The sequence below is a fragment of the Lytechinus variegatus genome, chromosome 3 (assembly GCF_018143015.1).
Source record: "Lytechinus variegatus isolate NC3 chromosome 3, Lvar_3.0, whole genome shotgun sequence".
Classification (NCBI taxonomy): Eukaryota; Metazoa; Echinodermata; class Echinoidea; order Temnopleuroida; family Toxopneustidae; genus Lytechinus; species Lytechinus variegatus.
Genome location: NC_054742.1, coordinates 24,223,470 through 24,240,799, shown reverse-complemented (window position 1 = coordinate 24,240,799; position 17,330 = coordinate 24,223,470). Strand labels below are relative to the sequence as shown.

General features: G+C 35.7%; 1 long non-coding RNA gene across 1 annotated transcript; it reads right to left on the bottom strand.

Annotated features, from left to right (window-relative positions):
• Positions 1-12,311: 12,311 nt before the first annotated feature.
• Positions 12,312-16,977, bottom strand: LOC121410572. The gene is made up of 5 exons (XR_005969356.1): positions 16,652-16,977; positions 15,317-15,415; positions 14,426-14,587; positions 13,101-13,374; positions 12,312-12,716 (listed from the first exon to the last, which is right to left on the bottom strand). It is a non-coding gene; the product is annotated as an uncharacterized LOC121410572 (long non-coding RNA).
• Between the last annotated feature and the right edge of the window lie 353 nt (positions 16,978-17,330).

Below are 17,330 nucleotides of genomic sequence, written 5' to 3'. Positions count from 1 at the left end.
TTTTATGTAGTCTGGAAGATCATTCCACATTTTCGGGCCAGAATAACGGATGATGTGTTGAAAGATAATCTTTTTGTGTTCAGGAATATATATTTGGTTATTTGTTCGGGTATCAAAATGATGTATATTTGATACATGCGTAAAGAAATTACGAAAATTTTCTGGAATTTGAGAATTTAAACACCTGTACATAAAATTACATTGGTGAAGTTTATTGAAGTTTATTGATTCAATCGGATCAATCGCTAAGTAGATATACTTAAAACGATTAGAAATTATTCTAGATCGGCTGTGAATAGTGACCAGCCGAATATGGAATTTATTTATAATCTTAAGGATTAGCTTTTAAATCTCAAAAATATATTTCAATCAACAAAATTTAAATCTAAATCTAATATTCAGCTGATCCCTATTCACAGCCGATCTGGATTTATTACAAATCATTAGAAACTTCAATCATGCAAGATCTGTATTTTAGGCACATTTGGTTGAAAAGGCTCGTTCTGTCATATTTGCTACTTATCGCTAAGCTTTGTGTTATTCGTGCCAACTTTGATCTTGCGCAAACTACGGAAGGCTCTAAATTATTGCAAGCTGATTAATGGTTTTTGAAAATGGAGACAAACCATAACAAAATCATTTCCCAAAGTATGTATTTATGTATAGAAAATAGACAACGATTAAAACATGTCTTCCTTCATTAACAAATGAAGGATATTTTCAAATTAAAGTTTATGCAATTAAGAAAAAGGGATTGGTTACAGGCGGCGGAAAGCAAAAAAAAATTAGGGGCCCACCAAATTTTTTTTTTAGAGAGCAAAAAAAATTAGTTATCAACCAAAATTTTAGGGCGGGACCACACAAATTTTAGGGGGGGGGCGCCTGAATTTTTTTGGGGGACGCAGGAAAAAAAATTGAGAAGCAAAAAACAATTTAGGGAAGGACCACTAAATATTTTGACAAGCAAAATAAGGGTTATCAACAATTTAGGGGGAACGTCCCCCGCCTCAAATGAAGGGGGAAACGACCCCCCCCTCTCCCGCCTATGTCTGCACCCCGATAAACTTGCCTCATCATCCCACTTTCCCGACTGAACTCGCAAGACATCCTGCTCGTTCAATCCACTTTCATCATCATCTTGTCAAAAGATGGCGTACTTTACCAATAAGTATATACATGAGATGCAACCTGTTGATTTTTGGTACAATTTTCTATTATGCGCTGACGACTTGAATTGAGAATGTTCGATACGAAAAATTGCTTTTCGATTGTTGTTTGCGTACTTTCCACCGCAGTATCAAGGACGGATCGAACAGAGTATCCTGGTTGAGACTTGGAGGTAAGCGATAAAAACACTTTTATAAACAATTTCTAACTTATTTTTAATAAAAACATAAATAAAAAAATGAGATTACGATAGTGGAGAAATACTGAAACGTTTGGCGTTTCTAATTCCCTCACATTCGTGTGATGAATGAAAACGTCAAAGTCCACTATGAAACCACATGCGTTGTGCGAGGTTAGTATTACTAACCTCGCATGTTGTGTGAGTGGGGCCTATACTGCACAACGTTAATTCACTGAAATTGAAAACTTGCCGCGACAAATAATGTTTTGGAATTAGGCCTATAAATTTGTTGTTGTTGATGGATGTTGGTAAATGAGATAAAATGGAGGTGAAACATGGAAGGGGTCCTAAACTTAAAAAAGTTTAAAAAATGATAAAGGCTACGCAGCCCCTATAAATAGTATAAAGTTACACTCTACCACTCATGGCACGTATGGTGAAATGTGCACTTTGTGTGTGGAACTGTGACTGGACAGAGTGACAAACGATTCCTATTCAATTTTTCTACGGAGACTGCAATAATTATGCAGAGAAAAATGGCGCTAATGCAGTTTTGCACCGGCTGATTACCAGCATACCTCGTCACCAAAATTTGTTCCCAAATGTCATGACAGGTCTCTCAGTCACATTTCGATGTTAATACCACCGCTTTTCAAAATATCTGGAACGGCTGTATTTAGTCTTCGATCTCGATGAGTTGATCTAATCCGTAGACATCACTTCGCGGATTGTTTGGATTCGCTGTAATGTTTATTGGGACTGAAGTTAGCGAACAAATCATGCTTACATGTGGCGAACAAACAGCCAACATGCCACATGCGAATCTTTTGGTCGCATAACTTCGGTCCATATCAACATGACGGCAAATCCAAGCAATCCGCAATATTTTGAAAAGTGGTGGGCATATTGTGTATTGACCTCAAAATGTGTGTAGACAATTTCTGGTGGGGAGTTTTGCTCAAAGTTGGCTGGTGTGAAACTTGTGAAGCATTAATGCAGGAGGGTATTATTAGATTTTTTCATGGGGCTAGGCATATCAATTTTTAAAGTAAATTTTATCCTTTTTTTTAAGTTTGTCCTGTGATCACATTTTATCTGTTTTTATTTATTTACTGATCAAAACTTGCCTAAAACAATGTCTGGAATTCATCCACTGACATATGATTGTCCATGAACGGATCCATGATTTCTCAAAGGGGGTAGTGGGGCAGATTTTCCCAAGGAAACTTTGAATAACAAGCAAACCAAAAAAGAGATCCTCTTGTATGAGACAATATTTTCAATATAAATATTTGCTGTAACTTTCGAAGGGGGGGGGAACACTTGTGTAAGAAAGCCACATTCTTATCTTGCTCTCAAGGTGGGGGCACAGGGGTCCATTGCAGAAAGAGTTGCGTTTAAACGCAGGTAAAAAAATCAATCGCAAGTCCCAAATGCGCGCTGTTGATTGGTTGAAAATCAAGTTGCGCATGATATTTAGAGTTGCGATTTATTGCAACTCTAAATATACAACGGACCCCAGGTCAAATGTGCCCACTTGGATCCGCTTCTGCGATTGTCAATACCAGGGAAATGGAATTTATGTCATCGATTACCCTCCTTTTGAAAATTGCTGCTCTGGAAATTTGATTTCAGATGACATAGCTATTACTAGTATAAATCATGCACAGTTATAATACAGCCTTGTCTGAACTAAGCTGAACAATATCACATTTCCTTATTGTTTTCTTGAATTCTGGGCTGGTAATCAGAGATCCATGAAAAATATCTCTAAAATTAAAGTTCTAAGATCAGTCTTTTTCTATTACTATATTAGTATTCTATTTTTGTTTGTATCTGCACATACATGCATATTTTACAACACTCAAATTGATTTTATTTCATTTTCAAAGTTTGGACGACGGATACACTGGATGATAAGGTTAATGGTCCAGCCTTATCTGGGAATGACACGACGGGTGTTGAACACAGAAAACGTGCCGTGTACAAGAAAAAAATGGAGTTATGAAAGGTATGTGTGTAAGAATTTTCTTCAGTAGGAAATATTGCAAAGCTTCATGAGATAAAACAGATTGTATTCCTGCAGTGGCATAGCTGAAAAAAAAATCAGTATGTTGGCTGAGGGGGAGGGGTGGACGCTTTGTCCTCAGGTATTCATTTGTTGTGGTATTTGTCATCATTGGGGCCTCCCATTAGATAATAGGTTATTTTCTTCCCATCTATGCTTAAACATAAATTTATTTATCATATTTTACAAAATGTTTTGTTGGTATTTGTTAATTGGCACCATTCAATTGAATGGTAGTGTATACTGCAAATTGCTCGATATTTAAAAAAATATATGAACTTCTAAAGAAAGCTTACACACACGACAAGCATTGATGTTTTGAACCCTTAGCTAATATACTGTCCTTTGCATTGTTTTCATCCAATATTTCTTATTACAGCTTCAAGGAATTAATCCTGCCGGGTACCCATTCACTTCACCTGGGTCTAGTGCAGCACAGTGTGGATAAATTTCGGGCTGAAGGAAAACACACCATGGCTAGGACTCAAATTCATGACCCTCTGTTTGTAAGGTGAGAGTCAGAACCACTAGACCATGACGTACCCAAGCTGATGTCATATCCCCACTTGTTCTTTTGTATTTTATTACAAGAAGTCGTGCTTATTTACACTTTGTCCTCCGAGAACTATAAAAAATGGAGTGAAAATTTATTTCAAAGACATGTCCACCCTAACAAAATGTTGATTTGATTAAAAAGAGAAAAATCAAACATAAAAATCGGATGAAAAATAAGAAAGGTATGACATTTTTAAGTTTCACTCAATTTCACTTAATAGTTATATGCATATCCTGGTCGGTATGCAAATGAGGGAACTGATGATATCACTCATTCACTTTTCTTTTGTTTTTTTGAATATGAAATATAATTTTCTCCCCATTGACCTATGAAATAAAGTTTTATTTCTCACTGAACATGTGGAGTTACCATTGCTTAACATTATTTGGTTCAGTCCAGTTGGTCCTTATTGTCAAATCTGTAAAATTTGAAATATTGTAGAATTCAAACAATGAAAAACAAACCAAGAAGTTAGGGACATCATCGATTCTCTCATATGCATGTGGGTAAATTGTGCATATAACTATTTTGTGAAATATAAGCGAAATTTCAAAATGTCATAACTTTCTTACTTTGCATCCGATTTTGATGAAATATTTTGCATGATGCTTGCCTGATTTTTCTCTGTTGATTCAAAACAACCTTTTCTGTGGTGGACTTGACCTTTAATGTGAAGATATTCATTGCTGGAAATAATGATATGATACTTGGGACATATCATACACACATGTATGAAAATATTAAATAATTATGATTTCATTTTATACAATAAGCCTAGCAAATATTCCTGACGATCATGTGTACATTAGGTTATTTTTTTTACCAAAATATTGTTAAAATTTCAAATTCAATAACTTTGTTATTATTAGATGTTAATGAAATTTTCAGCATGATGCTTTTCTGATTCATTCTCTCCCTACCAAAATCTCCCCTTTTCTCATGCTTTCTTTCTATGGTCCCCTTCATTCTCCTTATAACTATTTTATGTGTAAAATGTAACCAGTCGTCCAACCCATTCGATTGAAGGGCTAGAGGTACTCGAGACTGAAAGTTATGTGATACAATTCAAAGTGTACATCAGACAAACAAAAAGCACTTAAAATTTCATCAAAATTTGTTGAGGATTAACGAAGTTATGACGAATTAAAGTTGTTATTTTTTTGTAAAACTGTTCTCTTCAAGTCCTCATGAATATACAAAATCACAATTTATATATTTTTTGTATTATATGAATTCAAATTTTGTCCAAGCTAGGTTGTAAAAAATTACAATTGACTACTGATTCTGTGTAAGACAATAATCATATTATTTCTCACACATACTTGAGTTATTCATCTGATTCAGCACAGCAAAAATAGACAGAAAAGAAATAAGTGGGTATCTTGTTTATATTATTTTCTATATATTTTGCAAAAAGAGGTCTCTATTTTTTAACGTTTTTTAGTGTTCCAAATTGAATAATTTTCTTTCCCTATTTTCATTATATTTTCTTTCTATGTGTGATATATTATTTATTTCTTAATGTATCTTTATTGTATTTATGATAAACTTTTGGCATGTTTCTACAGTAAATCATTAAAAACAGTTTATCTTTTCCAGACTCGAATAATCTTATCGCTCTTAAACCAAGCTGTTTCTACAGACCAAATAATCTGATTAACTTGCATTTCGCTTCGCAAATACGGCAGAAATCGGAAAATTCAACCTATAACATCAACATTGCATTTTGGTATGTCAAAAATTGCATCTCGTCAGGAAAATTTTCAAAATTCATGGTAGATCTCACTCATTGTAGCAGGTATACATGTTTCGCGATCAGCTGGCGAGATTAAACAGGCCAGAATATATGTATACTGTGAGATCGCACTTCTGGGTTCAAGCACTTAAGCCAGACATGAATGCTATTTTGCCCCATGTTTACAGAAAAGTTAAACGGATTTACATGGCAATAACCACCTCTCAAAGATGGTTATGAGAAACCGTATTTTGCGCGATGCAATTTATCAATTAACTGCATCGCGTTTGTTTCTACAGGAAACTTATCCAGGATTCTGAATACTTAGGCGGGTAATACTTTTTAACAATTCTTTGTAGAAACACGCCATTGATATATCTTTTTAGGTGAAAAGAAAAAAGGGAACAATTTGGGGACGGGGGTACTATTTTCCCCCCTTTTGGGGATATTTCATTTCTTCTAGGTGTGGTACCCTTTATTCATTTGGCCATGTGAAGGCTATCGCACATTTTGAGTTTAATCTTCAAAATTTGGTGTTCATTAGTTTGTTGTCCAAATTCTGTCTTGCATGTAAATTTGTTTATAGGAAGATTAACATAATACCTATGTGGAGTGTAATCATTGATCTCTTGTCGTGTCGCGCAGTCACATGTATTCATAATATGGTGCTTTTTTGCCATACCTGTCAATACTCTTTTGTACTTGAACTTATCAGTAAAAAAATGTTTATTAATATTGTTGAAAGCAATTACACACAGATTTAACATCAAGTATCAGGTTTGTACGCAGAACAGTGGTTTTGCCAAGTACTCAATCCATGTAAAAGCAATAAGAGAGAACAGGTTTATTCTTGGAAATGTTAGTCTTCATTTGTTGTGTTTTTCAATCAAACTCGATCTGTCTTGATACATGTTTATTTTTTTCATAACAAGATTGACAGAGATATCAACGAGTAGCTAAGACTAAGTCATATAATATATTAATAACTTATGTGCTTTAATTATAAAGTCTATACTTGTGAATACTCTGTGCCATTTATGCTGTACTTAAACTTCTTATAGTAAAAACAATTTAATGACGTTCTTGAAATAACTGCTTTCATTTATTTTTCTTGTGTATACTTATTCCATTATCAAGCCTACCATTAACCCCAGAGATATGCTGTACACCATTGGTCTACCATTCACTGTACTTTATTGGCTTACTATACATTGCACATCTTTGTTCTGTCTACCATTAGTCTACCATTGAATGTACGCTTGTGGTCTATAGTGTATGACCAATGGTGTTATTTGAATGGTTGACTAATAGTATAGAGTGTATGGTATGACAGTATTGTATGGTAAATGGTAGGTCAATGGTGTACAGTGTATGGTAAGCCAATGGTGTATGGTGTATGGTAAGCCTACGGTGTACGGTGAATAGTAGTTCAATGGTGTATGGTAGGCCAATGGTGTACTGTAAATGGTAGGTCAATGGTGTATGGTAGAATGGTGTAAAGTGAATGGTCAATCAATGGTGAACGGTGTATGGTGGTTGAATGGTGAGTGTCGAATGGTACACGAATGGTGTACGTTGAATGGTACGCGAATGGTGTACGGTGAATGGTGTACAGTGAATAGTACGCGAATGGTGTACGATGAATGGTGCGCGGATGGTGGATGGTACATGAATGGTGTATGGTGTATGGTCAATGGTAGGCGAATGGTGTATGGTGAAAGGCAATTGGTAGGCCAATGGTGTCCAGTGAATGGTGGCTGAATGGTAAATGGTAGGCCAGTGAATGGTGGCTGAATGGTGAATGGTGGTCAATGGTAAACCTGTCTATAGTGGCCATATGGTAGATCAATGGTGAATGGTGTTTGATCAATGGTATATGAATGGTAAATGGTGCTCATGAATATGGTAATAGTAACGTCCCAATTATTTAAATTAGTTTGAATGGTATACCATTGAGGCTTGAATGGTATACCATTGGTGTATGGTGGGTGCTGTGCGAATGGTATTCCAATGGTATATCAATGGTGTATGATAAATGGTAGTCAATGGTATACCATTCAATTTTTTTTATAAGGGTAGGCCTACAGTTTATTCTTTTGAAAAAAACCTCCATTGAAACTTGCCTCACCTCCTTTTAAACTGGCTTCACCATAATGTGTGGTACAGTTTATTCTTTTTAAAAAACTGAGCTCCATTGAAACCTGCCTCACCTCTATTTAAATTGGCTTTAACATAATTTAGAGTACAGTTATAAAAACCTCCATTGAAACTTGCCTCACCTCCTTTTAAACTGGCTTCAACATAATATGTGTGGTACAGTTTATTAAAACCTCCATTGAAACTTGCCTCACCTCCTGGAGGGCGCTCTTTAATATGCCTGTAGGTTGTAGTTGTACGAAAAACGAAATCACGTTGCAGGGACTGGAAAAGGGAGTCTCTGATCTCGTCTTCGCTGTTTTCGTTTTTACAAACGGAATCACGGAGCGGAGAGCGTGTTCTGGTTTTGTTTTTGATACATAAAAACACAAATATAAAATGAGAAATCAGAGAGAGCCCAAAACATTTCTGATTTCAATATTCTGTTTTTGATCAACAAAAACGAAATCACAGCACGGGTTTTCACGCTGTGATTTCGTTTTTTGTTTTCAAAGACCGAACCACGTACTGATTTTCCGTTTTCGCTGTACGCTGAACGGGTATGAAAAACGAATTATCCATTAGTACCCTGATTGAGATGTTCCCTTTTTTTCCCGCTCGTATCGTATATTTTTCAAATTACCGACACCCTACTGTAGTAGCGACGTATTTCCCTACCCCACCCCCAATCTATAATTGTGACGTCACCTGCCATGCTGCGGCGGATTTGACGTTTATGCCCCGTATGGCTGACTGGCAGAACTTGGACTTGGACAACGCTCCTCAGAAGTCATATTTTGCCTGGTGAGTTTGTCAATCCCACCCCTATTTATATTTATAATTCTAATCATCGAGCAGTGGTGTTCATTTGTTGACCCCAGCTGCTTTATTGGCGTCATGGACAAACCGTAATTTTGCAATTATTTTCGGGGACCCTCATTGGCCCGAATTCACAAAGGTGGACTAAAGTTATACCGGGGTTAAATTTAGTCGGGGGTTAGCTAATACCGGGGTATAAAGTTAGTCCACCGCGCTATTCACAAACGGTGGACTTACTAATCCATGGACTAACTTTATACCCGGGTGCTAAAGTTAGTCCACGGCTGAGTTATACCCCGGGTATAACTTTAGTCCATGGATTAAATCATGAACTGAAGCTAGCATACTATTATAGCACTGCACTGAGCATGCTCAGTGTAATAAAGCAGTACTGAGCATGCTCAGAGCCGTATTTGAGAGTTTAGTCTGCTAGGGCCGTATGAAACGTCGCCATCACATGAATTAGGAGGCAGAACTCAACCAAAAAATCATGTATCAGCAGCATGCACTTGAATTTCTTAGCAATGCGGTGTTGAGAACGAACATTGTCATTACTTATTTGTTAATATTGGCCAACTTAGGTTCGGACTAGCGCTACCTGCGTGCGAGCTAGCTCGGCTGCGCCTGCAGCATCGTACCGTATCTCTATCGAGTTCAAGCTCACCACAATGTATACGGTATGGTAACGTGAACAAGTTATAACTTTTTTTAGACAGCTGCAGCAACCGGCTGTTTCGAGGGGGTTGTAAACATTTTTTTTTTCAATTTCTTATTTCTCAATTGGTGAGTGGAGGCAACGGAGTCCAGCGGAACAATCACAGAGACCAAAGTTGTTTTTAGTTTTGCCTTTTTGGTCTTATGTATGAAGTCCATATCGATCGGCATCGTAACACAGCAGTACGACGTGGATCTAGGCCTACCTAATCTATCTATACTGTACTGCGTTTTTTTAGGCTTGAGGAAGTTAGATCTACGGAAGTTAAATCTAACGTTACACATCTGACATCAATTAAATCTAAATGTTAGATTGAGTGCACATTATTATGATTTGTTTGAAATAAATCATAACCAATCTGATACTATTGTATAATCCTACCTACCTTATCGAAGTCCGGTGGAACTTTGCCCGGAGCTAGCTTTGATTGAAAATGGAAATATGGAATTGAATCTTTGTTTGGGTTTTGTCCCGGGTTAAGGTTGTGTACGTTAATTGGTACATGGTGGGGCCAGCGTCGCGTGGGGCCAAGCGACATGACCTTGATCTGATCGATCCCGCGTCCACAAGCGTGCCCCTTTTCCTTTCCCTCAGAATTGACTTTCCCATTTGAAGTATTTTTTCAATTCATTTATTTATTCTTGTCTTTTTATATGTATCTCGATAAATGGATTTAAAAAAATAATTTTAAGCGAGCAATTTTTTTTAATTGACAATTAAATTAACAAATATCCAAGTTTTTGTTAGATTTTCACATGATATATATAAAAGAATAATTCTATTTCACCCTAATTTCTTTTATCTTTCTTTTCTTGGTCATGAATTTATTATTTTTTTTTTTGGGGGGAAGAGCCCCAAGTCCCCCCCCCCCCACTCTGTAAGTCAGTTCTACCAACATCTCTAAAAGGAGATGAGAAACTCATTGGTAGCTCCTCCACACTCGGTCACTCTTGCAATCGCATTATTCCCAACCTTTACCTATTCTCCAGTTTGTGCTTGCAGTATTTTTTTTTTTGGGGGGGTTAAGCTATTCACCATGCTTGCAGTATTTTTTTTTCTTTAAAAGAAACACAATTTCCTTATCAGAAAAATAAAGACTTATCAACCCTGGATAAGGGTAAAGGGTATTCCACCCAATCAATGATATATTTGAAATTGGGGAAATAACAGTGGTGTACGTATTAAGCCCAGAATTTTGAGGGGGCTAAATATGGCATATCAGGTAAAATAAAATAAAAATTGCAAGGAAAAATATTCAAAATTTTGATTGCAAATATCCAATTTTGTGATAGATTTGACATAATATTCAAAAATATGTTTTACCCTTCTTTCTTTTTTTTCTTGGTAATAAAGATTTTTTTGGGGAGGGGCTTTTTTCCATGGTCAGTGGTCCCCCTCTATACTTTCAAACTGAAGGGACTAAATTTCCCTAAAAGAAAATAACTTTTAACAAAGATTTATGCTATAACACCACTGGCCATTCTCTCAGTGACACATGTAGCAACCTTTACTCCTTTCATTTCTCATTTGCTTCCATCACATGTACATTATTGTGCATCTTAACGTGCCAAATACTTTTCTCTCAAAAGTTTTACTATAAATAATTTTGCAGTATACCCTACAACAAGTTTCTTGAAGTATATCCTCCTGCACAAGCAAGCAATCACTTGACTTTCTTCATACACAACCTTAACCAACATACCATTACCACCGCCCCTGCCTTACACATAACATTAATCTCTCCTTTGCAGTCTTTCTTATATAAATTTATTTTTTGCTTCCTGCAAGAACGATGAACCATGCAGCATATGGACAGAATTGATAAAAGAATTTCATTTTTGTTTTCTCCTGACACAATTACTTGAAAACGATATCAAAATAAAGTCCACCCCCACAAAGTTGATTTGAATAAAAAGAGAAAAATCAAACAAGTGTAACACTGAAAATTTCATCAAAATCTGATGTAAAGATATTAAATTATGACATTTTTAAAGTTTCGCTTGACCACACATAACAGTTTATATGTACATCCAGGTCGGTATGCAAACTATTTCTTTTTATTCTACTAGATGAAATATTCGAATTTCTCTTCATTGTCAAGTGAACCCAAGATTAGTCACTCCCTGAGCATGTGGAATTTGCATTATTTTAATAATATAATTTGGTTTAGTCAAGTTGGCCCTCAATGTCAAATCTGTAAAAAAATGAAATGTTGTACAATTCATACAACAAAAACAAAAGAAATAGTGAAGGACATCATTGACTGTCTCATTTGCATGCCACTGATCTCCACATATAACTGTGTTGTGAAAAATAACCCAAACTTATAAATGTCATAACGTTCCTATTTTACATCCATTTTTGATGAAATTTTCGGCATTATGCTAGGTTGATTTTTTTCTATTAATTCAAATCGAATTCTTTCTGGGGAGGACTTGACCTTTAAAATCAAAACTTATATGTACATGTGTAGTAGACAGAGCAGTTTATTTCGTACATTATTTTTTTTTAAAGTAGATTGAAATTCTTTACATTTTCTTAACAATGCATCAGAAACTCTGAATAAAAATAGATAAACAATGGATTAAAAAAAGTTTAGTCAAGATTTTAAACTCTACAGCTAAAGCATGAATATCACAGGTAATTAGGCAATTATATTTCTGAAAGAAATTAAAGGATGATTCTATCATAAAATAGTAATATCAAACAAATGATAATAGCTTGCAATGTATATATAGTGCTTACTACAGAAATGTATCTTAGTGCCTATGAAAATAGGTGGGGAAAAAAAGGATATTCAGCAAAAATGATATTATATAATTTAAATTTGATAAATTAGGAAGCTGCATATGCTTAGAAATATGACCATTTAATTAACAAAGAGGTTTTGATATTGAAATCATGAGGCTTCAAACATTGATTGTTGTTTAAAAAAAATGGTATAAAAATAGACTTGAATCATAAGAATGACCAAGACCATCTCATGCCAAACTTAGTTAAGCATGAGCAAAATGTTGCTTATACCTCTCACATCCCTGCTTATACATTAGCCCATCGTGTGTGTCATTTATTTCCTGGAATTCACATCCCAAACCTTTTGTCAAACAAGAAAAATGTTGTGAATTTGGGTTTTTAAAAGCAAGATGGTCATTTGATCACTAATGATAAATCGGAATGCATGAATACATCCTATCAACTAAGCTACCATTTTGTGATCACAAGTGTCCACTTTCATACACAGATAATCCAATGGAATGCTTAATACCCGAAGCACATGGTCCTTTTCTATTGACAACAGAATGCAGGCAGGAATTCATCAAAGAGAGGAGCAACGGATACCTGCAATAAGGATCAAAACAAAATGAATATTAAAAAATTTGCTCTTCGTTATTCTTTCTGGAAATATATCTTCATTGATCAAGCAATTAATACCCCCTTTACCTGAAGAGCAAAATGCATTTTTTTTTTACTATTTTTCATTTCTCCTGCAATAGGAAAGTTAGCAGATTATCTATATATTTTTTTCTTCTGTGAAATCTTTAAAATTGTCTCATTTCACATATAAAGAGTATAAAATTACAAGAAAATTTGACCAACAAGATTGAAATTTGATTAAATACAGTATGTAGTAGGGGCCAATATATGTTTTCTTCATTATCACATACATCTAGTAGGTGTTGAATACAGAGAATATCAAATTGAAAACTGAGTGTGTATACCAACCTATACATTTACAGAAGACCTGTTCTTCCTGCTAAGTACAGGGCTTGTTCCCCATCAGGACTCCTGATGTAGACATGGCCCCAATCGATAGCACCTACGACTCTTGGAAACCTGTAGCAATCATCAAATTGTCGCTGGGTTGTTTGAATTTCTCGTCATCGGACACTTCATTAACTGTTACTCCTTGCCATTGCCTCAGAAAAATCTTTGATGATTCTGCACACGGATGACTATGATATAGTTGCTTTGTCTGCTTGCATCTTCTAAAAGGTACCTTTAGTTAATGAATGATAAGTGATGTTGTGTAATTGCTTTATTGATATGAAAGCCAATTGATACTTTACCATTTACATTTGCAAACATTGTGCTTCTGTTATGAGCTGATGTTTATGATGCACTGGAACTGATTAAAGAGATTTTTCTTAGATTCACTAAAAAAAATCTACTGCAATAACAATCCATGCAAAATGGAGAATATCTCTCTTAAGCTGGAATGACATACCAATATTTCTTTTTGGGTGATTATAAACCATCCTTCATAATTTCCCACTTGAATGACATATTTGTATTAAAAAATGTTGCTACATTGTAAAAAATGAGAGAAAAATAAAACCCCCACCCATTTGCAACCCAAAGGGTTACATGTTTCATTTCCACAAAAACCTTTCTCTGAAATACCCCAACACTCCCCCTCCCCTGTACTCCTGACTGAAAGCAGAAACAAAAATCATACAATTTGGATGATGAATTATATTAGGTTTTGCATTAATTATTTCTGTAAACCATGTGCATGTTATCATTAATATGCAAGAAGTGGCCTGATGATGTCACATCCACACATTTTCCATACATGAATGTACAAGGGTTCCACGATATTTGCTCTGGCGACAATTACTTAATGGAAAATCTGCATGCTATGCAAAACATAAAACTTAATTTTCATGACTAGATACTTTCAACCCTTGATCCTTACATTATTCTGAACTCGCAATAACTATCTTAAATATATAATCAGCAGTCGACCACATTTTTACATTCCTGGAGGAAAAAAATGAACGATTATAATTTCAAATCACTAGAGAACAAGTGGGGATGTGAATATTGCATATTCATGAGGATACACAGAACTGTTTCCCCCAAGTAATGTAAAACTTTAAAATTGAATCAATTCATAATTCTCCATCCAATATTGATGGTTTTTGCGAGCCGAATTTTTCTTTATAAAAATCTCATTATTTTTGGCCTGGAGAATCGCTTTCATAGAACATAATTTGACCCCCCCCCCCAATTACCTTCTGCTTTATAGTTCGCATATGCAAACTCACCAATGGCATAAAAACAAAGTCCTGTCAAAACATGTAACATGTCAGGCAATGTGTCGTTTCTCTCTGTTGGTAGCCCACTCTGAAAGGTTCATCCTTGTAGCATTCAAATGGATTCTTCCTGTCTCTTAATCCATGCTGTGGTCTTCCTATGTGTTGCTGAATCTGCATGGAAGTTGAAAGATTGTGTTGAAGAGTCATCATGAATGGGCAATTTACTCTTTGAATTTCATTTAATTCAAAAGTGTTTAAAGTGAGGAACAGAATGTCAAAGATTATACAGAAATCCCTAAAAAAAATGTCTAATTGTCATGAGTAGCTTTTCTATTTACCTACATGTACTTGTAAATGTGAAGAAAGAAAACTGCCAATTGTTGCTGATCATCATCATTGATCAAACCATGCGCGTCTAAGAGATGCTGAATCACTTTCAATTGGCTTGAATAGTGAAGGCAAGGCACTAATTTTATGGAACATTGTTTACACAAAAAGAGGGTATTGCTTGCGAGTGACTTTCGAATAACATATTTTCATGAATCTTCATCAAAGTCTCATTAAACTTTTTTTCTACATCCACCCCCCCCCCTGGCATTCATAAGACTGACTATGCTTTTTTCTCTCTTTTAAATAAATATTCAACAAAATGTCAGGATTAATTGGAGATCAACAAGCCTTTAAAAAAAAGCTAGTGACCAGTACACATATGCTTATAACATACAAGCAAGGTCCCCCCCCCCCCTTCCTTTTTGTCAATTACTATGACAAGAATGAAAAAGTAACATACATGATACATTAACAATTACAAGATGAATTCAAATCACAGAATTAACATTTAATGCAAAATGCCATTTTAATGATATCTCATTTTTTTCAATATGAATTGATAAGACATACCTCACTCTGTTGCAAGAAGGCACAGCAGTTCAAAAATGTGAGCCATGTTTGTCGTCTTGATTGATCACAATCTCACAATCTGCCGAGTATGGTCTGTTTCTGATATGGAAGAAAAAAAAAGAATGAAAAAATATTTATTCATCAATCATACTGCAATGTACTAGGCCCTTTATCAAAGAAAAAAATAATAAGCAGGTACAATTGTAGAATGATAAAATCCGCTGTTTCAAAGGAGTCTTTCAACATTTTCTGATTTTTTTGTGAGAGGGGATGCTGCGGAGCCACATGAAGTCTCAGGGGAGCATATCTCTGACAGAAATAAACCTATTTATCGGTCTACTACAAATGTTTAGAACTAAAGATCAAATGCACTTGTAGTTATGTGCGGTCTCGTGTGGATTTAACATTGGAAGGACACCTTGTGAAAAAAAAATACTTGAAACAAAGAGAGTGGGGTAGAGAAAATAACCCCCAAAAGATAGAATTTTCAAAGTTAGACCTCAGTTAGAATTACTCAAATTATTCAATTAGGCCTAGGATTTCCATTATTTTTTGTTTTGACGACACCGTAAATCTAGAAGTGATCGCAAATGCGATGCCGAAGGTAAGTAAAACTTAGTTTTAGTAAAATCAAAGTCATATTGAAATTAAGTTCATATACAGCTGTTGGAGTAAACAGTGGTGAGTGGAACCCAATCTTTTTAAAACATTTTTTTTCCAAAAATATTTAAATCAGGGCTTAGCCTTAGACTCGAGTTGACCCTTATTAAATTTTTTTTTTTACTCCAACGATGTTGTAGGACTAACTCTAACATGGCTACCAGGTAAGCCTGGCCATCTATCCAAGCCAAGGCAAAGCCAGCCCAGGGTAGAACTAGAATGTCTAACGTTAGACCGGCTCTTGTATTTGTAACGTTAGAATTTTTTATTTTTATCGCTGCTCTCCTTGGTCTAGCTTGATTCACTTTTCAGACAAAATTCGATGCACAGTATTGTGTTGGCAGGGGTATCGTAGACAACAAAAATTCCATGAAAATCACCCAAAATCACTGCCTGGCATAACTAGTATCGGCCTTTCAATCACGCCTACCTCGCCTGTGAGTGTGACTGCTAATTGCGTCTCGCACTGCACTGCTCATCTGATAACCAAGAACGCACACAAAAATACATGGCTGGGACTGAGCAGCTTAGAGACGCGACGATAACAATGATTAAGATACCATTTCAAGTTTTCGAGTACACTTTTTGGAAAGTTAAAGCTATCAATGATAGTTACAGATGGAACTGAAGGCTCCGTCATGATTTAAGCTCCAATTAATTATGTAATTTACTTACAATCTCGGTCGAAGTCGTGAAATTTTAAGCTTTAGATAAGCCGATCACACCGAATCTCGTCTCCGTCCAAAAAACTTTTTTTTGCAGCAAACTTTTCTGCAACCGCAATGCTGCTCTCTGATTGGTTAAAACCGTGGACTAACTTTAATCCACCGATTTAGTCCACCCCAAAGAGCTGACTAAATCGTGACGTCAAATGACGCGTTTTATACCCCGGTATAACTTTAGTCCACCTTTGTGAATCGCAAAAGTTAGTACCTAGGTACTAACTTTAGTCCATGGATTAAAATGACGTCAAATGACGCGTTTTATACCCGGGTATAACTTTAGTCCACCTTTGTGAATTCGGGCCATTGGGTTTTGAGTGCTTCGGTGCATCACGGCAGGTAGGCTGGGAACAGGCAGGATTGTTCGTGCGGTGGGGATTCGCGCGGGCCGGTTCTACCGAGGGCGCCCGGACTTGCCGGTAGCGGAGTTCTTTTCGGGTGGTGTTTAGAGTAAGTTTTGAAGTTTTTATTTTCAGATTCTTTTCTTTTGATTGATATTATTTTGTTTCCAATCTTATAGTTTAGAATCTAGATTTTATTCAGCCTTGGTTTTTAGTGCAATTTTATTAAGGATTGCAGTGATTTTGGTGGATTTTGTGGTGATTGTTTTGTGAGTGGGTGTGATTGTTTTT